The sequence below is a fragment of the Ornithodoros turicata genome, chromosome 7 (genome assembly GCF_037126465.1).
Source record: "Ornithodoros turicata isolate Travis chromosome 7, ASM3712646v1, whole genome shotgun sequence".
Lineage (NCBI taxonomy): Eukaryota > Metazoa > Arthropoda > Arachnida > Ixodida > Argasidae > Ornithodoros > Ornithodoros turicata.
In genome coordinates, this window is record NC_088207.1 from 42488874 (window position 1) to 42514083 (window position 25210).

General features: G+C 44.4%; 1 protein-coding gene across 1 annotated transcript in view; it reads right to left on the reverse strand.

Moving 5' to 3' along the window:
- LOC135401141 (potassium voltage-gated channel subfamily KQT member 4-like) overlaps positions 1 to 25210 on the reverse strand; it is a 430735-nt gene that overhangs the window by 278949 nt on the left and 126576 nt on the right. The window lies entirely within an intron of this gene.

Genomic DNA, 25210 nt, shown 5'->3' on the forward strand with positions numbered 1-25210 from the left:
GGCGTTGTCGGTGCACCTTAAACAATCGCAAGGAAACCGGATTTCTGTACAACTAATGGACTCGTGATGAATGGAAGGAGCACAAAATTATTTATGCAAACGGCGAAATGACAAATAACTGGAGAGCTTGTATCTGTGGCGTTCGCGCAGTGAAAAGGTATACCTGCAGATTTGCAAAACGTTTAACTCCAGCCTCTTTTATTTTTTTTTTCCTTTTGTTCCTTTTTCTTTTACTCTATTAAACATATCGCCCCCCCCCCCCTCCAGCCAAAAAGCTGCAGTTGACTTGTCTGAAGGAGCGTGCAGTGCAGTTTCAGACTGTCATCAAGTCATCAAAGGCAGTGTACTATCAACTTGGGGATGCAATATAGGATTGAGGATAATGGCGCGTGTCGTTGCACGAGAGGAAATAATCTCAAAGGTCTTTCGCAGAAATCCCAAAGGCTTTTCATAAAAAGCAAACAAGGAGGCAGCAATCTGAGGGCAGGACGAAGGACAACGGACAAATATGTTGACAAGGAGACTCACATTTGTTCGTTGTCCCTCGTCGTGTCCTCAGACTCAACAAAATTCTGTTCTCGTCTACACGTCAGCTCACTTGCCTCCCTCTGCTCTGTTAATATATTGGCGTCTAGCTTATGTACGAAAAATTGGCGGTTAGTGACGTCTGTATTTTCAGAGGAAAAAGTCAACAAAAGGGGGACAAGTTACTGCTCATCTTTTTCGTAAGAATAATAGAGACCTCGCGCCTCTGTGAGAAGAAACTTTATTTCCGTGACGACGAGCGGAATGTGTCATGGCCGCAAACGACACGCTACACCGTTACTCTCGGTAATTTGGTGAAAAGTGCATTGACGAGCACAATGAGGCCCTACTCTGTTCAAGAATGTAAGCAGTGCTATTTGGGGCAGGGCGACGGTAACCTGGATTTGACCTCGGGTACGTATATAGATATCAAAGGCACTCTAATGCGTGGTCCTGTGGCATGTAGGGGCTGTCGTTCGACATACAGATATTTACACTATAGAAAGCATTCCGAAAACATGCGGAGACACCACGCATATCGTTATTTTCGTCTTCTTAGGAACAAAATAATGAGTAACTCCACACAAAAAAAGAATGAAGAGACGCAAATCCCACTACCCCCTTTATGTTGCTACTAAATCCAGTCGTGCATGCTCCGTGAACGTTTTCACTCTATCAGGGTTTTGGCCGCAGACCAAAAGCTATCCTCGGACTTTTTTTGGACGATTTGCATTTTGTTGGTTACATAATTTCTCGGAAGGTCGCCGAAAAAGAGAATATTTCTTGAGCTGCGTCTGGTCAATAAAGCGTCCTATGAAGTGTGTCAAGCTGCATGTGCATCTTTAAGGTCACTATTCATTGCTCCAGAAGGTCATCCCGCCTACTTTAGCTTAGTGGTTGGTTGCACATCACATATAATAGTTACAGCATGGCGCCAAGAAAATTAGCCCGTTAATTTATGCGGTGGAAAGCTTATCCAGAGGCCCCGTGTCACGACAGCTCTCAAAGTTCAGTTATTATGTATCAAAGTCATTATGTATCATTCCTAGTGCCGTAATTTTCTAAAGACATAAAACATTCCTCTATAGTCTCGAATGACGAAAACTCCCGAAAAAGTTCTGAACGTAAAATGTTGCGAAAGAGGATGGAACAACAACAACACGCCAAGGATCCAAGTTGTCATTTACAGACTTCGTCCAAAGTTCATGAGACGACGCGTCGAATACAATCCTCATCCTGGTCATGGCACCAAATTGTGCACTCTAAGAAAGAAATAAAGGAGTGAAAATGGGAGAAATTTTGCAGCTTCTAGTCCCCTAGACCGCAATTACTCCCGATTTTATTCCCCTAACCCCGACATTTACTCCCCAGGACTGCAAATTGTCACTGAACTTCGTAAATGGTCTTCCGAATGCAACAGTCTACGTAAATATGTGCTCTTGATCAATTTGATGGCATAAGGAGCTCAGCCGACTTAGCAATTTTCCACCCACACATAGAGTAAGAAACAGTTAGTATGCACCTGCCAATGAAAATTTAGGACCTCATTGTGATTTCTTGGCCCGCTACAGCATGGTGAAAAACAGGAAATGCATGTGTGTCAATGGGACAGCCAATCAGATCAGGCCCCTTTTCTCGGTTTGGGATTTATCGACCTATCCCCCTATTGCATACAGAGGTTCAATTCCATGCATGCACAAGCATGCACATCATGCATGCGATACACAAGAATTATGTACTGTTTAGAACAGAGCGTGAAATGCAGTCTCCACCCTGTGACATGAATTTACTCCCGTGCATTTACTCCCGAAAGGGACTATTTTTTTGTGGCATTGCATTTAGTCCCCAAAAGGAGTGAAATTACTCCTTTTTTTTTTTTTTGAAGAGTGGAAGACAGGACAGCACAGAGCGAGGGGTGATGTTTATTGCCAGTAAGGAACAGGAATGGATTTGAACTGGATGTCACGGTCTGCAACACGGTGTGATCTACCTCGAGCTCCTTGGTATCAACAGGACTGTTCAACGTGGGCCACTTGTTTGAGGGAGCTTGTAGCCATGACGATCCGTTCCAACACAACTGCGACGCAAGTAATTGTCTTGTGTATATATTCCTCTAGTTAGCAGGGTCCGCTGGATTCATGTCAGTGGCCACGTATCGCCAACGATCTTGTGTAACGGTGCGCTGTATTTCAAGTATCCTATTACGCACAAACCGTATCCGTATCCAATTTCGCTTCTAATTCTAATCTACTGTAACAACAACTTTATTTTATTCTATTGAGCAACATGCACTATAGATAAGCCAGTCCCCCTGCTTCGCCTATATAATTTCGCTGCCGTTGCTTTTTATTTGTGAGATGACCCAGAAATTCATTTATAATGAAGCCAAAATAAACTTTTCTCATTATACCCGGGGAATAATATTACGCAAGAGGTATCACGTTAAAATCCTTTATCATATTACAAAAAAAAATATCCTACTTTACTCAATTTATGTAAGTGTGGGGCAAGTACAATGCGTCTTGCAAGACTGGTTGCGCGATGCCAATATAAACGTAAGACTATCATGTAGCAAATAGATGAGAGAAAAGAGACGCTAAATTAATTTAGATTCCCTTTAGAATTATCCGATTCCCTCATTATCTGAAGTATACTTGGCGTACAAGACGGTCGGGATCTCAGCATCTCAGAAAACTCATTATTCTTCTCTTACCGTTTTTCTTTTTGTCTTTGTAGAATAACTGAAGGAACGCAGAAGAAAAGCATATATAGTCCATTGCATTTTATGCAACGCGAACGTTGTGCATGTGTCTGTTTTTTTCTTTTTACACTATTCGGAGCGCGCAGCGCCTTATTTTCGATGCCGTATTACATTTCTGTATCGATTTTCTTCTTTTTAAAAAAGAAAACGAAATGTAGCGGGTGCTGGGAGCTCGCTGCTTTACGACTCTGAGGATATCAGAAGAAGCTCACCAACCAACAGGAGCTGCAGCCAACCACACGTCATACAATTTCCAACATGTTGCAGTTGGGCCTGTAGCATGGCGAACTGCGTCTTGGTGTTACATTGGCTTGCCGCCACAAACCGCCAGGATATTTCCTCTTAGAGGAACCAAATGTCATGTACTGTAATTCTAGGAGCAACACCAGCGCGCCCTCATGTCAGCCTGCTACCGTTGGTACCCCAACATCATCGAAGCATCCTCTGGATGTACGGATAATGTCCTAACGTCCGTGATCGAATTCGTACGTCCGACGGTTATCCCTCAGATATGCAGGGCGGTTGAACGTATCATCCGTATAACGTCCAGCATGGATATCCCAGGGAATGCCAAATATAGCACGCTCTATATAGTTCGTGCTTGCCGCACACAGCCATGGTCGGCCGCAAGCAAGATTTGTCAAGCAATTACAAGAACTTTAATTACTTATCGGTCCTAGCAACATTCAGTTAGAGCTCTGGCATTATTGTCTCACAATGGGCTTTCACGAAAGTATCTATAGATTTGAAAATTCTTGAGAAAATATTAGATGTATTAGAATGCCACCTGTCAAGTAAGTTCAGTCACGCAAGGCAACAGAAGAAATCGGGACTGATACCATATCTTTGTGCCCCTGTGACTGCTAATTATACGCCATGCTAAATATATTTCTAAAATGATACAACGATAATTTTGGTTCCCTTCCCCTACACTTCCAAATTCCAAATTTATTTCCAAGTTCTATGTAATGGCCTTGCGGGCACTTAAGGTACAATAATATTTTTAAAAAAAAACGACATAAATAGCCGTTTACATAAACGCTTAAAATAACTATAGAATAACTATATCCATAAAACATCCCTCCGTAGTCCGTTCATTTTCTCTGTTATGTCCGTTGGACGTCCCTGCGGACTACTAGCTTCTCTCACCTGGACCTGTGAGCGTACATGTTACGGACAAAACGCATTATCCACAGGATATCCACATATCCGGTTTCGGACATACCTCAGATATTCATAGGACTGCCTTGTGTTGTTGGGGTACATACAGAACGTCAACCGAAATGCGCCTGAAGCGACTGCATTTCTGTGCTCGCATTCAAGCCAACGGCACCCATCTACACTTGTGAACGTGCGAACGTGAGACCTGCGCCCTTGCCCGCACACTTGCGAACACTGGTAGGAATTACATCAGAGCTAAACGAGGTAGACAAAACATCCGCTGTCACGAATTTCCCCACTTGCGGTTCCCGCCGTGAATTGCTGTACTCGGCACTGTTCGGATGCATCTTTTTTCCGGCAAAATAATTCATATTATTGATTGTTTTCAAAATTTTCACCTCTGCTCTAAAAGTCCCAAAGCTAAAAAATTTTCGAGATCCAATCCCCGCAGTAAGTCAACGAGATCGATGCTGTAATCAAATATCTTTTCCGGGGTATTCAAAGCAAAGCCCTCGGATTAAGGATCGCACAAAGCACTAGGACGAAAAAAAAAATGAAGTAAGTTGCACGTGTGAGAAAACCAAAAGCGAAGGATATGCTCAGAGGCATCATCGATATTTTATGGATTTATAGTTGTATAGATTTATATGTATGTAGTTTTTTACGTGCGAGAGGACACTTTTTCTAAAAGAGAGCTTTAAGTCGAGCGGCTTACAGTCTCTTTTTATATATTCTTTTTGAATTTCTTGGAAAGGCAATACACAAGAAGTCCCTGTACTGAACTTTCAGCTAGATCAATTGTTATAGTTGACCCCCCTATAATGCGTTTCCTCATGCGTCAGAGCACGCAAAGGGAGTATTCCGTTGAGCCTGGTCTGGTTATTCTTTACGGAAAAGCTCTTATACTGAGGATATTCAGAATATCGTCTTCGCTTTGGACGTATTGCTTTGACAAAAGGGTATCACACGCACGTAGCAACGCTTTGGAGCTCGTACATTCCTTAACAGCTGCACTGAAGAATCCTTCAGATGTTTGAGAATGAATTGTGTGTTCTTCGGCACTCCTTGAAGGGTTGACATAAAAACAAAATGTTCCTGGAATTCAGCAACGTTCGGACGAAGAACAGAGCCGAGCATGCAAGTTCGGAATTCCTCACGATCGCAGGACAATGGGGTCCGTCATCAACAAGAGAGCCAAGGACTCGTAGTCTGCCTTGTTACGTAAACTGTGATAGTGACGATAATGGTGACGATCGATTATGCGTAAGAGATATAGATACTGAGTGTGGAGTATCGCATGTCTCAAACTGCGAAATATAAGGTTTGATAAAGGAATGCGGATGCAACTGTATCAGGAAAAAGCACAATTCCGTTCTGGCTAGCTTATTTAGTGACTCTAGTTCTGGCGTTTATCTTCTAAGGGTTACTGCTTCATGTGGTTTGAATATCATTAGCAGGGCTCGGATCTATAAATGCCTGAAAGTGCCTAAGCGAGACATGTTCCAGTTTGCCAGCCTTTTGCTTGATCTCATTCCATAATTGCCTTTTATTAACCCCAGTTATTCCTAGTAATAACAGACAGCGCTTGAAAAACAAAATAGATTGCTTTTTAGTGACTGAATTGAAGCAACCATTCACGCCAAAATTCGTGGCAGCTTCAACCTGTCCCTTTCTCTTTTTCTATTATAGTGTATTCTATCAGTGAGGACATGTCCTTTGTTTCAACTTCGAAGTAAGCACGCGTCACAATATGAGCGCCCCAACACGACAGAGCTGGCGTGACCCTCGATCAAACTAAATTATTTCTTCGCTTAGCAGACCAGTAAAGCATTATGCAGCTGCAGTGGAATAAGTGCCGTCCTGCTATGTAGGAGCGATTGGAGCGATCGCAACAAACAAGCAGTCCATAGATCGAGAAGTTACCCGTCAAAAAGAACGCTTATTCGTTCGCAAAAAATTCGAACGCAATAAGAACTTCGTTATTAGCTTAGTTACATTTTTCACGCGGTAACTCGTAACGAGTTAAGTTACCGCATTAAAAATGTAACTAAGCTAATAACGAAGTTCTTCATCTTGAAATGTAATTTGCAGTTACAGAGTTACTTAAAAAAAGAACGAGTTACTTCCAAGTTACTTCGGACACAAAATAGCACTACACAGGTGCAGCGCGCGTGAGCAGTTGAGTTCGACCTTGAGTTGCCTCAAGTTGCATCAACGAAAACAGGGGGGGGGGGGGGGGGGGGCTGTCTGGGACAAGATAATCTGTCCCAGATAGGCGCCTCCTCCCATTTTCAACAAATCAATGCACAGGATGATATCATTCGGAATTATGGTTGGCTGGGGGTGTGCTATGTGGTGAAGTTCTGTTTTAACAGTGTAGGAATGGTTAGCGCACAGCGTGCAATGCGGTAAAGTTCTGTTTGTAAACTGTACATCATTGCATGTGAAGCAGCAGATGACAGATTTGAGCCAGACAATGGACAGCAGAAAGAGGTAACGTTTCTTTGAGCTCAGGAACACACAGGACGATGAGGACAACACAAGACCCAGCAGCAGGCCTGACGCAAAACGTAAGTAATACACACAGACATTCTCCGCAGGCCTGCCCACATTTATGCCGTTTTATCTGTTTAGTGCAAACAGGATCTTTCTCAACCGGAAAAAAATAAAATAAATAATAAGGTTTCTAGCGCTGACATGCCACGGCAACATCGGGCACGGCAATCCTCCAGTCTTTCTTCTAGTGTTTTTACTCTTCCCCCGAGAACCCCGACGTCCTCATCTCTCTGTCTTCTTGATTCTCGTCGAATGATCGCAGACATAATCGCATATACCCCTTTTCCGGATTGGGGCTCGGACGATCGTTTTCGCGGGGGGCACTCCAGAAAAACGTTCGAGGCAGGTCCGCATAAAAGAGGGAACGAAATCTTCCGTTGAATATTCGATTTCCTTGGAACGTTTTCAAGCAGTTTTCAGTCGTTACTTTTTATTACGTATAGAGGACGTACGACACAAGGGAGTGCTACGCGGTTTCAGGGCGCCACTAATAGTCTGACGTCTATGACCTCTCTATGTAGTCAACAACGAAAAGCGTGCACCTTGTTTTCTTTCTCTTATACTGTTCGATTCGTTTTGTATAGCTGCATCTTAGCCCCAAAAGAGACAGAAAGCCGTACGCCCTCTCTCATCGAACCCAGAAACCATAATCAGTACTGCGTTTAGAGTGCACGTCTTTTTGTGACAATTACTATAACCACACGAGTGTCACAAAAAGGCATGTCTCCCGTTTTCAACAAATCAGGGAGGAGAACCATGTCGTTCGGGACTATGGTTGGCTAGGAGCGTGCTAGGTGGTGAAGTTCTGTTTTAAAAATATTGTGTGACAATTAATATGACTGCATAAGCGTCACACAAAAAAGGGGTACGCTTCTCGTTTTCAATGGGAGAACGATGTCGGTCCTGATGGTGGTTGCCTATAGGAGAATGTTATGCGGCGCAGTGTGTGTTGTGCGGCAAGCTGTTACCACCACCACCGTGTTGAGAGTGAATTGTTAATAACCGTAGAACACAAAAGAAAAGGGAGTGCGTGAGTGTAAAAATGGGATACAGGATACAGCTCGTTGAAATCTCTAAGAAACATGAAACAGCGAAGAAGCCCAAAGCAATAAGGTCTTCTTTGTCTTTGTTTATCGTCTCCCTCGCGCAAGAGGGAAGCGACTGATATGGAAGCTTTCCCCCGTGGCCTTCATCAAGTGGTGGGTGCTTCTCTGAGAGATTTAAAGTCGACACTTTGGCAATCCCACTAAGTTGGTTGGATCGATGGAGTGTATTACCGTGTAGCATTTGGGAGAATTCACTCTCATTGCGTTGCTGTCCATTTCAGGCCGGTCACTTCGTACCGCTTCTATTTTCATAGTTCTGGATGGAAAACAAAAGAAGAGATGGTAAGGGAGAAAAAACGAATCTAAATTTGATTCTCTTCTTCAGAGGGAGCAGTTTTCCTCGATGGCTGGCGTGGTCTTAAATGCGGTTTCCAACATCCATCTGTCACGGGATAGCCTGGCATGATCGAGTGTAATTCGCTCGTTCAGCAAAATAAAAGGAACCGTGCCACTCCAACAGTGAACGCGTGATATTTATCCGTGCAAGTTACTTAGACGGCTTGAAAATCGACGTTTCATAAGAAGTTTGTGGACGTGTCGTTTATCTTAGATGTTACATTTGTAGAGGAGATGGTATTCCCCTATATACGAGTCCTTATCGGCGATGATGGACTTTCGGAGGGCGAGACGTGCTGGGGAGCTTCTCAAGCCGCGCTTTACTCGATGTCGTTGCCAAAAGAACTGGAGCTGCTGCTGCTGGTAGCGCGTCTCCGTAGCTGGGTGACTGTCGTTGTCTACGGGCTGCCACATCACTCCATCCCTCAGACGCGGAGCGGCGATAATAGTGGGGACAACGGCGTCATGGTCGCAAAAGTCGAGCGAGGATGACGCAGGACGAGATGCGCCACCGAAGGCGTATACAGCATGGCATTCGTTGGCGACACGTCATAGCGTCGTAGCGCAGGAATGTAGCGGAAGAAGACTGCTGGCACGTGAGAGACTTTACTAGAGATCTACGGCGAAGTACCGGAGGGTGCTGTCGACGTCGATGCCTGGGCTGCCGCAACCGGAATGGGAGCAAGAGCTCGTACTGTCCCAGGAAGGGTGAGGCTGTGCTATAGCAGTGATGAGTACCGTGACGCCGGTTGAAGATATAGCGCCCTTGCGTCGGCTGCGGCGACGTACCGGAATAGGTAGGCGAGGCCATGATGCGGTCGTGAGGCCCTGATGCTGCGGTCGGCAGGAGAAAGGCGTAATGTTACGGGGCGGCTCTGGTCCATGAATCCGACGTTCGTAATCCAGTGAAGTCGCCTGTGTGCTGGTGGATATGCTTCACAATATGGCTGTTGACTTGCCTGTTGACTTGCCAAGTGCAGGAAACCGTCCAAAAATGTGCCGAGATCGAGGGGTGTGGATGAGCGGGTTTGAAACATGTCGAGGCAGGAGTCGGACAGCAAGTCGAGTCGAGCAAAGGCCAGGACAGCGACAGTACTGAAACAGGTACGGGGAAGACGAACTCGAACGTTTGTCGCAGGAGAACGATTCTCGCGGATGACTGTCTGGGCGTTGCGCGGGTGTAGGACAGCATTGTACTGGAGGAACAGATAGATATTTTCAGAATTTTCATCTCAAGGGGGTGATGCCCATTTCCACTCCAGGGTGAGGACTCCCCTTGAGGACTTCCAGGGTTTGATGCTCGGCAGCTTGTAATCGAAGCTGGTGCGAAATTTCGAATAGCGATGGTAGAACCGGACCGAAGTGTTCATTGTCCGGGTCACAAAATGTCACGACGTGAAATGGTGGCGAAGCAACGTCTTTAGTCCGTGAGAACGAGACGAGAACTGATAATGGTATGCAGATATGATAATATAATGATAATAATAATGGCGAACGGTGAACATTCTTCTTCTTCCTCCTCGTCCATTGGAACGGCGAACCGAACAAGGCCACATCGTCGTTTTCCACATTCACGTCATCCACACAGATGGTGTATGGTGGTGGCGGTGCTAACGGGGGTGGTGAGGCCGCTTGCGGCACAGTTCCCTTAGAAGTCGGCCCAGGACACACATTCCCCCAGGGCGTGAGTCGTGACGTTGCCCACATACGTGAGGCCGACAACGGCAAGCCCTATCACCACCACCACCACCACCGAGGCCGCTTGCCGTAAAATAGAACTTCACCGCATAGCTCGCTGAAGGCAAACCACTGCTCAGAACGATACCGTTATCACTCCTGTTATATGAAAAGCACAGGGATTACACCGTTTTATGACAATTAACGCAACTACGTAAGCGTCACAAAAAGCCGTACAACTCTCGTTTTCGGCAAACCAGGGGAGAGAACGATATTGTTCGCGATGATGATTGGCTAGGAGTGTGTTGTACGGTGAAGTCCTCCCAGTCTCGCGTGAGGCCGACAACTGCAAGCCCTCTCGCCACCACAACCACCACCACCACCACCTCCCAGTCTCGACATTCTACGCAGAGACTCGGAGGTGACCCGGGTTCAAATCCGGGCGCCGGCTGTACTGGCTGGGTGTTTTTCCTGGGTTTTCCTCAGACGCTTAGGTACAAAATGTCGGCAAATGTTCACTGTGAAGTCGGCCCAGGACGCACGATCACCCTTGCGATAGTCGTGGCGTTGTCCGCCTCAGCGTTGCCGACTATACGGCAAGCGTTCCATCGTCACCACCTCCACCATCACCTGTTATGAGAATGTAAGCGGAGAAAGGTGTAGCAGTAGCAGTATGGGTTCCAGGAGAAGTGGCGAACTTCGCACCATTCTATTAGCGCTCATTATACGTATGTTGGAACGCGAATACGAGGCATGAAATATAAATTTCCACACAGACACCATACTAGAACCTTTTCTTTAACGAAAAATGTCAATCAGCGTGCCCAGTCACAATGAATGTAGGTGATAAGTTAAGTTTAACTGGGTTATGGTGTATTGGAGCTATGGTATATGATGTATTGTATATGATGTATTGTATATGGTGTATTGGGTTGGTGTATTGCAGATGAGAGGATCCATTCAGGAGGTCCAAGTTATCTCCACAGACGGAGAAGCTCCTTATGAGATTGGATTAGTCTGGTGGGCTTCTTCTAAGTTCTGCAGCCGATATAAGGCTTCGTGTGCGCTTTCCCTGCGTGCTGGACAAAAGTTTACGCAACGAGGAGTGGTGTCATATGTAGTTTCTCATTTGAAGTACTCTCGTCCCATTACGGTATTCGTCAGAGCCTCCAAGAACAGGGTTGCCATGTAATAATCGTGAAGGGTCGCCAATGCGCCTTGAGAAAGCAGCCAAATGTCGCCAATTTCCATTGTGTGTAGCCCATTCTGTAGACAGTGGTGTGCTGGCCTCGTATTATATCGAATGAGCTGAGCTCCTCTGAAGTAATTGCACCACGAATGCAGAAAAAATTGATCAAGACTCTGGAGCCATACACTGTGAGGAATTAGTAGTTAAAACTCTGCGTCGAGTTCTGCATGCCTTCCGTAAAGGCCACTGCACAACCAAAGTGAAAGAACACACAGCGAAAGGATATGCTAATTCTATAATTCGCGCCTATACCTCGCAAGAAACCTATGATTAATGAGCGACACCACAAGGGTGGATCGGTGGAGTAATTGCAACCACCTGTGCTAAAGAAAACAGCACAGAAAGGAAACAGTCCGAAGTACCTCATACCGACTGAGAGAATGCCGCTCATCAAGGGAAAGAGAAATGAACGCACTGTACGTACTTCGGCATTATGTGGTATATACGATGACAACTATCCCGATTTAGGTGCACAGGAGTCGCAAATGTAGCGCGATGAAGTATCCACAAAAGTAGCCAGAAATAATTCAAGTCGACATTGGTCAAATATCGGCGTCACGACAGGCAGAAATTAAAGTAATCAATTTGGCGCAAAGTAGTCAAATCTTGATATCCTGTCCAGATATGTCAACTGGTCCCCCCTCCTTGAATAGATGGACATGCCCGCTTCTGTCCGTCGCCAGTGTGCTGCCCGGAGAGAGGGAGAGAGAGAGGAAGGTAGGGAGGGAGGGGGAGAGAATGAGGGCGCCACCGTGTTCTGCCATAAAGATTTGCCCTGTGCCGTACCACTGACGGCTGGACGTCAGCTATTTCGTACTCAACCTTAATCGTTTGATTATGCTGATATTTCCTTTGTCTGACACCAATTACGGTATTCAAGCAGATATGCTTTTATTGGAAGAAACTCAATTCCAGAACACTTTTATCTCTCCCGGAATATTCACGACTGTACTCGAATTATTCTTGCTCTCGCCATTATAGACTGGTACACTCTAAGAAAAAATAGGGCACACTCAACTCTTATGCAGTGTAAAATCTTTGTCACTGACATCACTGATGTCTGTTTTAGCGTAATCTTCACTCCTTTTTTCGAAAGCGTGTTGCACTGTCGCCCAGGCGTGTAACTTAACCCTGGAAGGGAGTAAAACTTACTCCGCGTGGATGTTGGGCAAAATTATGTTAGTGTTGTTCATTTGCGTTACTTCGTTACTGCCTTCTGTTTACTGGTGAAGAGTGTCCCTATAACGTTGACGTCGTCCCGGAGAGGGGTTATATAGACGGGCGTACAGACGTTGAGACTTGGACTGACAAAGGATGGCTCACTAACAGGCGCATACTTTGGCGATCACTCACAAGCCACGATTTTAGAGTACAGGCGGTCATCGGACGACAACCTGCGGATTCAGCGTGGTAAACGTCATAGTAGTCATAGCAAGGTAAAGCAGGGTACAAGAGTATCGGAAGAGTAAGGGGGGTGGTCAGAGTAAAGATGGGCAGAAAAGAGTATAGAAAGAGTGTAAAAGTCATAGTTACAGTCCATTTACTCTTTACACTTTTTTCTTAAGAGTGTACTGACAAGACCAATACGAGGTTCGCACTGCTCGGTCGGATTGAAGTTGTTCAGCATTGATTTAGTATAGGGTATCAATGACCTGGTTTCTTGAGTATACCTAGGATTGAAACCTACGTAAACGAAATGAAAACGAATGAATAAACAGCGGCCATTCAGAAAATTAGAAAATATCCGCTTTTAGTTTTTGTTATGTGATATTTTAACGCGGTAATGTCAATGGTAAAAAAAAAATTATATATATATATATATATATATATATATATATAGTTGAAATAAATGGGAGACAGAAGACGAAAGTAGGGGAAGTAACAAAAAAAGAGGTTTATTAAAACTTAAAAATCATAAAAGTTAGGGAGGATGTCTACGTTACGGCGGAAGCTCCGCCTTCTTCGGGACAAAAGAGCTAAATGTGTAGAGCTAAATGTGTGTAAGAGCCCATTTAGCTCTTTTGTCCCGAAGAAGGCGGAGGTTCCGCCGTAACGTAGACATCCTCCCTAACTTTTATGATTTTTAAGTTTTAATAAACCTCTTTTTTTGTTACTTCCCCTACTTTCGTCTTCTGTCTCCCATTTATTTCAACTATCATTACGTAGCCGTCCGATCCAACTCCAACTTTTCAAGATATATATATATATATATATATATATATAAGATGTTTGGCCTATTCGGTAGCACTTGTGTTCCAGGACGTACGCTTAACAGCTTCCCATACAGAACGTCACGACTGTCAAGTTCGTCTAAACACTTCGAAAAATAAGAGTGAGAATGAAATTCTAATGGTACCGTGATGTTACACGTAAAGAGAGAGTGAGAGAGAAAAGAAACCGAAAATAGTCGCTGTAACAGCTGCAGCTACCATGAAACTATACTATTCTTCAAACCGAATATTTAAAAAAAAAAATAATGGTTTACCTGCTTCTCTAGGTGCATCTGCGATAGCACGTGACATCCACACGCATAAACACCCTGCCTGTCGTTGCAATGACACCACCCTGCAACCGTATGTAGGATAGGAGACAAGTAAAGTATGACATCCACGGCGCGTGATGAAAAGTAACGAGCCGAGGCTAGCGTGACATGCGGGAGCAAACGCAATGAAGCCTCAACGTGCCTAAGTGAATCGGATATGGTAATGGCCGTTGACGAATGAGGTCAGCTAACGCCAACTCGTGACGTTACGGGGGTAAGAGTTGGAGCACTGCGATTCTGTGTGTTAACGTTAACGTGTTCGTAGCCGCTCTGATCACTGCCTGTAGTGACGCCATTTTGCATCCAACCTATTTTCATCCTGGCTTTGCAGCTAACAACAACAATTATGTATGATGACGTCATAAAATGTTTCCTGGATTTGGCTGGGGGATCCCACCCAAGTGCACGTGGTTTAATGTGTGAGAATTGCAGCTAAAAGCAGAAAGACGCCGAAGGGCAGTCAAGAATGTAGTTTGAAGAACACGCAACACCTGAGGAAGTGCAGCCTCCTGCACGAAAGCTTGTATACCGTAATAAATTTATGGACGCCTTCAGTGTTTTTGAGTTCTATGTTCAGCTAAAAGCACGTGAATTTCGTGCAAACGGGAGAGCCCATGAAAAAATAAATAAATAAATAAACACGCTGTGGGAATACTGATCCCTGAGGATGTGTAGTCCATTAAGTTATAACTGTAAGCTCACACAATGCTAGCTACTCAAGTACGTACCAAAATAAAAATAAAAATAAAAAATAGGGTGTCTTCGTGAATGTGTGGTGACATTTTTCCCAAAGTTATTCCGAAGAAATGTAAAACCCGGTTACATGTATCGATACAACCTGCATTCCAAATTTCACAGTAAATAGGGTACAACATACATCAAAATATCACAACCCTTACGAGTGCTTTACAAAGATGATGTTCCGCAGAACAATGCATTCACGCCTATAGCACAGGAGCAAACCGCAGTCACCATAACACGGCGCGTTGTTGGGGAACAGCGGGTATTATACACTGACTTGATTTTACACTCTTTTGGGTCGTGGGCAGTTGAGGGCAAAGAGACGAAAATGTGCGGCTACGCGGACACTGAGCGTGCCCAACTACGCTGTTATTATGTTTCCTTCTCGATTTTGCCATCACTGTGGGCGGCTTCTCTGTGGCAGTGACTATACTATAGAACATTGATGGAAGAAGACGTGTTCGTTTCCGACCGAATCGGGATTCATCCGGGTCCCTCGGGAAATAAGCGCTCTTGAATGATGAAAGTGACGAAGCGGATGCTCTAACGTGGGAGAAAGACTGGGAAGAGGGGAGGGAGAGTAAGGAAAGCTCTACGTTCCATCAGCAGCGCGGATAACGGGAGAGTGACAAAATTGCCACTGACAGTCGCGAAAACGAATCAGTCTTAGCAGTCTGCCTATCAATCGAGGAGTGTAGAAACTTTTTTTCAAGTGCGGTCAACACAAGTGATAAAAAGATAAAAATACTTCTTGCAAGAAATACTATAGTGCAAGAAAAAACGTCACCTCATTTGTGTGTACCACTAATACAAAGAAGCCACCCGTGACCTTCGTGAAGGAATACGGCTTTGTGAAACGGTGGTGTTTTCAACCCGCGCTGTTTCGGTTTCGATATCTCTAGCAACGTCATCATTACGTCACGGTGACGTTTCTCCGGTAGAGGTCTACTGCTAAGAAATCAGACTATATTCGTTTCGTGTGTAGTGGATATACAGTTTGTGAGAGAAACGTGTTGATTCATCAAACTACCCGCAAAGGTTATGGGAAGGGTCTTTATATAGCCCCTCTGAGGAATAAAGGGGAGGTTAAGGGCAAAACTTTAGACACGTGATAAGATGACCTGTCTGAGTGTCCGCTGTTACGACTGCGAGTGTCTATAAATGGCGATATTTGCGGGGAAGCAGCAAAATTTCAGAGCCGTTCGTGCTTCCAGAGCAGAACGGCGGACCAAAACGAAACAGCGCTTAGTACCGGTGGTGGCCGTTTAACAGCAATCATGTAAATCTACGTACGTGTATTACGTGTGTACGTGTAATCAAGTACGTATAAATCTACTTCCAATTATTTATCATGTTGTTGCTCACCTTTTTTCTTTGGCCAGCACAATGGGTGAGAAAGAAACAGACACAATTCCGATGTCTAAGTTAAGTCAACAATCAGAAGCCGTTTCCTCTTGACCAAAAATAACCACAGTGTTGATATTCTCCCACGTGTAGCCGTTGGCACCCTCATCGTTACTCGACCTCCGAGATACTTTTTGCGATCTTCGGACATGCTTCGAGTGCACTTTTATACACGAAAACGGAGTGGTAACACGGGACAGGGAAAAGGGGACGAAGTAGGTTACGCGTAAATCCCCGCGATTAAAGGTTCCATTATCCGCCATTATCTCATTGGTAGAAGAAGAAGAAGGTTCCTTCGTGAAAAGCGCCTAAATATCAATAGAGCACTATCCAGATGTTAGGTAAGGCCACAGGGTAAAAAAACGAAACAAAATGAAAGAAAACCAGGACTAATAAATCGAATTCAGGCGATATAATGACATATCAGCCAGACAAATTAAACTGCATTACAAGTTAATGCATGCCTCACTTGATTTCTAAACAAAGAAAAATGGCGGATGCTTATTATGTCATGAGATAATTGGTTCCACTCACAGACTCCTCGAAACAAGAATGACAGTCTCCCATAGTCCGTTTTCACCAAAGGTAAACTCAACCTACCACCAGCTCCGGCCCTCGTGCGGTGGTTCGAAAAGAGATGACCAAAAAGAATTTTGGCAAGATTGAGGTTTAAGATGCGGTAAGTCAAGTTGAGTACACTGTAAGAAATTATAATCGCGAACTCTAAGGTTATGAATGTCATGATATGAGACATGAAAGAACAATGGCAAACCAAGCGTGATCCTAATAGCACGATTTTGTATTACTTGAAGAGCATGAAAGTGCGTTTTATAAGTTAAGCCCCAGACAAGAGCACAGTAAGATAAGTGGGAATGTATAAGGGCATAACATCAATTGAGTAAGATTGACGGTTGGAAAAACTTTCGGGTTCCCACAAGAAGACTTATACCATATGAAATCCTGGGGATAATATGATTAATGTCGAAGATGTCGGTCAAACACGACTCCTAAAAATTTCGTTTCATGACGAAATTCGGAGTGAACCTGCCAGAAGGGATAGTGAAGTGGGCGTGATAACATTATGCTTATGAGAATGAAATATCGCGGACACTGTTTTATTTGCATTTAACGGTAATTTATTAGTAGGACACCAATAAACGAGATTACCAATGTCATTATCTAATTTCAACGATAGATCATCCATATCCTGGCCAGTTAATAGTAATGTAGGGTCATCTGCATACAAAAATGCTTCAGAAAATTCAATGTGCTCAGGGAGGTTGTTAACATACAGTAAAAAGAGAAGGGAACCTAGTATATAGATCCCCGTGGTACGCCAATATTAGAAACTAGAGGTTGAGAGAAAACCTCCTGACGCCTAACAATACGAGACAGGTTTTCAAGGTAATCAGCAATTACGTCAAACGCAGGTCCTGTGATCCCATACCTGGCCAATTTAGAAAGAACAATTTCGTGGTTGACACAGTCAAAAGCTCTAGAGAACTCAACGAAGAGAGAAATGGCTAAGCTACCCTGGTCGATACATCGCTTTATGCGTTCCGTAAAAGTTAAAAGAGCTGTTTCTGTCGAATAACCCCTGGCGAAAGCCGAACTGGTTTGCACGAAACACATGAAATTTGTTAAGCTAGGTCGTTAGGCGCTTTTGTAACAGTTTTTCAATGATTTTCCCCGCCACAGGAAGAATCGAAATCGGACTATAATTACTGATATCAGAAGGATCACCACCACCATGATCGCTCGTTTAAGTGAATCAGGAAATACGCCTTGCCTAAAAGAGAGATTCACAATGTGAGATGGCACAGGGGATATAATATAATAACCAATTTTAATTTCGATGCGGATATGTTATCATACCCTGGTGACGTATTACGTAACGATGAAATAACCTCGGCCACTTCCGTAGAAGATGTAGGTTGAAGAAAAAAAGACTGCAGAAGACGACATGGCATAGGAGCAGGTGGTACGTTTCCGTTAACACGTACGAATGCTTTCTTATGGTGCTCGGAGTAATTTCAATTACATTCACGTCCAGAAGACGTTGAGAACGCTCAGAAGACGGCATGGCATAGGAGCAGGTGGTACGTCCGCTATCACGTACGTATCACGCACGTATGCTTTCTTATGATGCTCAGAGTAATTTCAATTACATTCACGTCCAATTATTCACAACAGAATTTCATAGCTAGCAGCTCCACGGACGTGACATCACTGCAGTATCACTTACGGTTTCTCTTCCGCGAAGCAATCAAGCAGTAGATTCCTGGCAAAACTTCGCTGATTACGTTTATCACTCGTATCTCGTTCGCACATACTCGTGACGTCACGCCAAGATGCAGTAGCTCATACTTACGTCATCGTGAAACCGAAACCGAATGTGCTCTTTGTTTTCCTATAGCTTATATCAAAATCTCCGACGTTATGCTGTATGAAATTTTACGTTTGGCATCTGCACGTAACTTATACAGCAGTCGAATTTAGCTGTCATTTCAAAATGAGTCAACAGCTCTAGACTGTCCCTTTAAAGCCCATTACAACGAAACATTCATGCCAGTATGGTTTTCGCGCAGCCTGTTCGCTCAGAACCCATACATCTTTACCTCATCATCACAAACGTCAAAGCGGTAGCACAGAAGTAGTAAATGTGTATTTCCGAGCTTTCAAGACTGTAAAAGCTACCTGAAACAACGAAGCCGCCGGAGAAACAACGCATTTAAATTCGGTGAGCGATGAAAAATAAACGAACGGGCGTCATGAAGAGCCTATGACGTCTATGTGACGTAACGGCTCTTTCTGTTGGCGCGCAAAGGAATAACGAGCTTGCGCAGGCTGTTTATTATCGATAGCTGAAGACCAAACACAGATGCATGAAACATAGGCAGTTTTCTTCCAAAGAGCTGTGTAGCTTCTGCTGGAATACGTTCACCTGGACGTTCGTTTGCAAGTTCATTCTATGGGAGCGCTTTTTCAACATTCTTACACACTGTTTTTTTTTTCCTTTTTTTTTAAATAGAACTATTGCGTTACGACAGTAGGTGCCCTATCGCAGACATTGCGTTGCGAAACAAACGGTGCCCGTACAGGCGCGAGGCGTGTCACTCCAAAAACAGAACTTCACCGCACAGCACGCTCAGAATGATGTCGTTGTCTTTCTTGATTTGTTGAAGATCTTTTTATGGCAATCTAGATCTAGGTGAGACCTATGTATATTAGATCTAGATCTATGGCAGACAAACATTACGTGTAACATTACGGTACCATTATTATTATTTAGATCTATGTTATATTAATTGCCAGGCCTATCAGGCCTATCAGGCCAGGCATTAATGACCGAGGCTATCCGCGACAGTTGCGACTCCTGTAACGCCAGTGCGGTATACCTATCAGGGCGAGGTAACGCCAAACGGAATATCTTCTGCCGGGAAGCACATGCACGAAGTTTATACCCACTATAGACGCTAGAAACGCCGAGTCCACTCGTTTTCAGGAACTACTCTTCGCGAACTACTAACCCGGTGAAGGTCGCAAGGTAGAAAATCCAGGGAACCGGTTAGGAAATGTTAACGGAAGAGTCCCTGTGAAGCCGTTCCATCACGCCAGCTGAAGTTCCTGACCGAGCATAATTAAACTGAGAAAGAGGGAGAGAGAAAAGAGACAACTCTGAAGATTACATATGTGCGTGAGTGATGTGCACAGTTTTATATATGTGTGCGGGCCAGAACCTCTTCAGAAGTGGGGACTCAGATGCCATCGCATTAGAGGACGTAAATATTCAGCCTGTGGGGAAGATTAGTGATGGGGGAGGCATGCTCTTGCAAAATATTCGAACAAACGTCTGTAAGTGGTAGGAGTGAAGAAAAGGTTAAGGATATGATGGTGATGTGATAAAGAAAAATTGGGATGTGAGTTTCGATGAAGTCGAACTGGCTACCCCAGTACGCTTACACACAGAAAGTACAAACAGATGATGAGAAAACAAAGAGATGATGACTAGAGACGAACAGAGATGACGATGGAGTTCACCATGTTAAGGATGTCGTAAGCCCGTATCGTATACTAATTCGTGGAGTTCAATTACGAAGTCCTTTCCAATTCAACTGAGTTTCCAATTCAGTGGAGTCCTGTTATCCTACGACGGTGCATATTTCGATACAACGTGTTTACGGAACGCAACCCTTACTTTTTTAATGTTCGCGAGTCAGAAAGAGAACGGTATTGCAGACTTAGGGCCATTCTAGGATGTTACGGAGGATAGCTCTTATTTCGAAAAAAGAAACAAAAACAAAAAATGACAAGCTCTCCATGTAATGAGCAAGCTAATTACCAGAGCCTTTCTAATTAGTCAAATCAGAACTGCTCTGAAACGTAGTAATGGTCTCGAGGTAATATATCATTTCGGGGCTGTTTTGCTGTTACGTACCTCAGAATGACAGACTGCGTTTGAATTACCACGCGTTCCTGGCACGAAGCGAAGCTTAATGAGCAAACAGGACAACACAAACAGCGCTCGAAAGAAACGCGGAAGAGATTACGAGGTCTTTAAATCAGGCGTGAGAGGGAAAAGGTAGTCGCTGTTGTCCGGTACAAGCCCTACATCTAGGCTCCTCGGTTGTTTATTAAAGCACCGTAAAACAGCAGACGGGTGGTCTATGTTGAGTGTGTAGTTCAACAACTTGCTACAAACCCAGCGCAACATGGTTGCATCTAAAAAAAAAAAAGAAAAACAGGAAGAAATTGAATTTGTCACCACAACCAACAACAACTTGTGCATGTGACAGAGCGTTTCTAATATTTTGAATTTGCTGGTAAAATTGCAGTAATACAGTCACGTGCATAAAAAAGCGGGTATGGGCCCACAATGGGACCTGCCTGCACTTGGAGCTCTATCCACTTTTTGACGTATTTGGACAATCACCTGTTGAAATATAGTTAAGCACGTATTAATACAGTTTATGCGAGGTTATGTTTCGCCCCTTATATATTCTGTGCCACCATTTTTGGGAAAATGGGATGGTTCGTATTGAAACGGACAACCTAAGCAACCAGGACATACCAAAAATGTCACCTTTTATCAACGGCACCTGGATGGAGCAGGGCACTTTGGAAAGACGCGGAACTGCAGAAATGGTTGTTGGCAGAACCGACCGGCAGAGCGGCAGAACCCGCTTCTTGGTACACATACGGCTGCCGGTATGACCTTTTAATTACGCAACAAAAGCAGATTACATCGTAACATACACTCTTAAAACAGAACTTCACCGCATAGCACGATCATAGCCAACCATAATCTCAAATGATATCGTTATCTGCCCTGATTTGTTGAAATCGGGAGGGGCACGCCTTTTTTGTGACAATTATGAACAGCATAAGTGTCATAAAAAGGCGTACGCCTCGCATTTTCAACAAATCAGGGCAGATAACGATATCATTCGAAATTATGGTTGGCTAGGAGCGTGCTATGCGGTGAAGTTCATTTTTAAGAGTGTACGCAGAGGCGGAATCCAAAACGATCTACATATACATAAAACTGAATAATACATTGCAAAATTTAACGCATCAGTGGCGTTTTTCTTGCTATTTCTTTGGATCGCGGTCCTCACTACACCTGACAACATAATGAATGGGGAATTTCATCCACTACGCCTCACATCAGAGATGAAGCACGTATTTTCGCATAAGTAGTGATAGCGGACGAAAGTTTGAGCTGGTTTACGGCGACTGCTATCGCCAGAACAATAGCTAGGATAGTTAGTGTGGGACCGGCTCCCGTGGCATAGTGGTTTGGATGATCGCTTTCCCCGCCGAGACTGGGAGGTGACACGGGTTCGAATCCTGTCACCGGCTGTGCTCTCTGAGGTTTTCCCTGGATTTTCCGAATTCTTTCCAGACGAATGTCGGCCCTGTTCTCCCTGAAGTCGGCCCAGGACGCATACTAACCCCCCTGTCCCCTACTCCTTCCTGCTGTGCTCTCTCCCTCTGTCCACGTATGTACGCTCCTCATAGCCACAGTTGTTTCGCGGCGCTAAAACGGAATTTAAAAAAAGCTAGTGTGGATAGTTGTGGACAGTTAGTTATGATCAGGTAATGGTGACGGAGGGCTTCAAGATGGCGGTTTGGCGGTGTTCGCTAGTGCAGAGTGCTAGTACAGTCAAACTCCTTTACAACGAAACTCAGGGGACAGCAAAAAAAAATCGCAGTAAAGGTATTTTCGTTAAAAATGATGTCCATTATTGGACCTATAGGGCTCCAGCGGGACCGCAAAAAAGTTTGCTGTAGTGGTATTTTCGTTAAAAAGGTGTTCGCTATAAAGGAGTTTGACTGTATTTAGGTAAAAGTGCTCCGAGCGACGTCTGTTTTTCTTTTTTTGATTCCGTGATAGCGTCGCGGAGCAACTTTGGCTATGAGCGGCGTACAGATGTGGACAGATGGAGGGAGGACAGCAGGAAGGAGTGGGGGACATGGGGCAGACTTCAGTGCGAACTGTGCCGATATTCGTCTGGAAAGTCTTCTGGAACTTATTCTTCTTGTTAACTTCGACAAGTTTCCTCACTTTCCTCACTTTTACATACATAACAGAAATGCGTGTGTCGTATGTGGCTTGACAGGCACGAAGCACCGGGATCAAAGACGCTTCAGCAACCGATAATTATTTTCAAAAGGCACATATTGATGCCGCTATTAACCCATTATCGCTCAGTCTCCTCCCCCCCCCCCCCCATTCAAGTCAATGTCACCTGTATACGGTCAACATCACGTCCAAGCTAAATCATCGTTTCCACGCGAGAGAGGGCGATAACGTCGAAGAAGTCGTCCACACTCTAAATTAATTAGTGACAAAGACCGTGACAACCGCCAGATGGTTGAACGGGATCATTTCGTGAACCAGACTGTGACTGATCGATCGCACCGTCGCGAGGTTCGACGATGGTGAAAGGGGTACTTCTTCCAGCTTTAGACAATTTCGTGTTTTAGCTTTGCCAAATAGAGAGCACCTCGGTTTCATATCCCTTAAGCCTCTTCCACCTCAAGCCATGAATTAGCCGGCGCTACTTGCAGCGACGATTGAGTAGAAAGCGGGAAATCCGTGCTGATTCCCAATTGATCGTGAAGTACACCTCACTTATTTCGTGGCCGAAACCGCCCATTGTCTCCTGCTCATACGTTGTAGCAAAGGTCGACCATCTGTCATTTATAGTTCGGAGTTGTGTCTTTTTTTTTCTTCTTTTTTTCGTGTTAGCGCCGAACCAACTGTGGCTATGAGCGGCGTACAGATGTGGACAGATGGAGAGAGGACAGCAGGAAGGAGTGTGCGACAGGGTGTTAGTATGCGTCCTGGGCCGACTCCAGGGGGAACTGTGTGACATTCATCTGGAAAGTCTTCGGAAAAACCTAGGGAAAACCTCAGACAGCACAGCCAGTGGTAGGATTCGAACCCATCACCTCCCAGTCTTCAACACGACCTTGGCTACCACAAACGAGCGGGACAGCTCGGAGATTGACCGACGGTACGTAGTGGCTTTGTACACTTGTTCAGTGAAGAAGCGTGCATATAAACGTGTTTAACTGTTCAGCCAACTTTGAAGCTTCAAGAGCTCCTACAGATTAGCTTTCTTTCTTTTACTATTTCTCGTATACGTGGTGGTGACGATAAAACTGCTTGTCACATAACATGCTGAAGGCCAATCGTTGCACAGAATGCTTCCGTTATTACTCCTGATTTGCTGAAAGCGCTAGACGTGCGCCTTTTTGTGACACTTATCATAATTGCATAAGTGCACTCTTAAAAATGAACTTCACCGCATAGCATGCTCCTAGCCAACCATCATCTCGAGTGATATCGTTATCTGATTTGTTGAAAACGGAGGCGCACGCCTTTTTGTGACAATTATGAACAGCATAAGTGTCACAAAAAGGTGTACGCCTCCAGTTTGCAACAGATCAGGGCAGATAACGATACCATTCGAGATTATGGCTGGCTAGGAACGTGCTATGCGGTGGAGTTCATTTTTAAGAGTGTGCCACAAAAAGGCGAAAAACTCTCGTTTTTAAAGCGATATCATTCGGGATGACGGTTGGCTATACGCGTATTATGCCACCACCACCACTTCCGTTTTAAGAGTGTAGAGTATGCTTTATAGAGGCTTCTTTTCTTCCATGGTGAACCTTGTGAGCTCGTGTTTTGAATGGCACGGGCAACAGCCAAGAAAGGACATGCCTTTGCTTTTCTACCTAGCGCGTGTTTTGATTTTGGGTTTGTATAAAGGAAGGTCGGTTAGGTTTGTTTTGTTGAAAACCTTGTCGTCCAATAGAGTCGTGGGAGCGGCGATGGTTATGTATATAGGGTGTTTCACCTAAAGGGACAAAAAATTCTAACTGGCGACGTACTCGCCGGAGGATTGTGGGATTTTAGGGAATTACATGTGGGAACTTTTCCCACCATTTAGGAAGGCTCTGGACTATTCTTAATTAAGGGAAATTTATTTTTCAATTGAACTCTGAAAATTGCCAAGCGAAGCTCACTATCTTTCTTTCCTTTTTTTTTTACAGAAATATGAAGTCCTATACGGATGACCACAGACCCAACAAAAATATGCACAGTATCGCAACAGAAACAGTCTTTAAAAATTAGTAAAAACTCCGCTTTAGAACCGCCTGCTTGATTGTCGCAAAGAAGAGCGCACGGAAGGCGCGGGGAGAGGAGAAGTGTTCCCGCCTCCTGTTTTCCCTTTCTTTCCCCCCCTTTTGGCCTTGATGCTGGTGACAACAGTCTTATCACAAAGAAGGCAAAACAAATGAAGGCGGGGACACTTCCTCTTCTGGACGCACATTTCGCGCGCTTCTTTGCAAAAATCAAGCAGGCAGGGCTAAATCGTAATTTTGATTATTTTTTATTACGATACTGTGCATAGGTTTTGTTGGGTCTCCGGTTATCCGTGGAGGACTTCATATTTCTGTATTTAAAAAAAGTAAGCGTGTAAGCGTGCGTCTTTGTCAAATAAAATTTCTTTTTGTCACTCAGTGCTCTTCGTGGTCATGCACTCCGACGTTAACAGCGATAAACACTTTAAATTTCTTAATGAAATCGATATATTCTAACCAATCAAACGTTCTCCGGCACCCTTATCAGCGAAAAC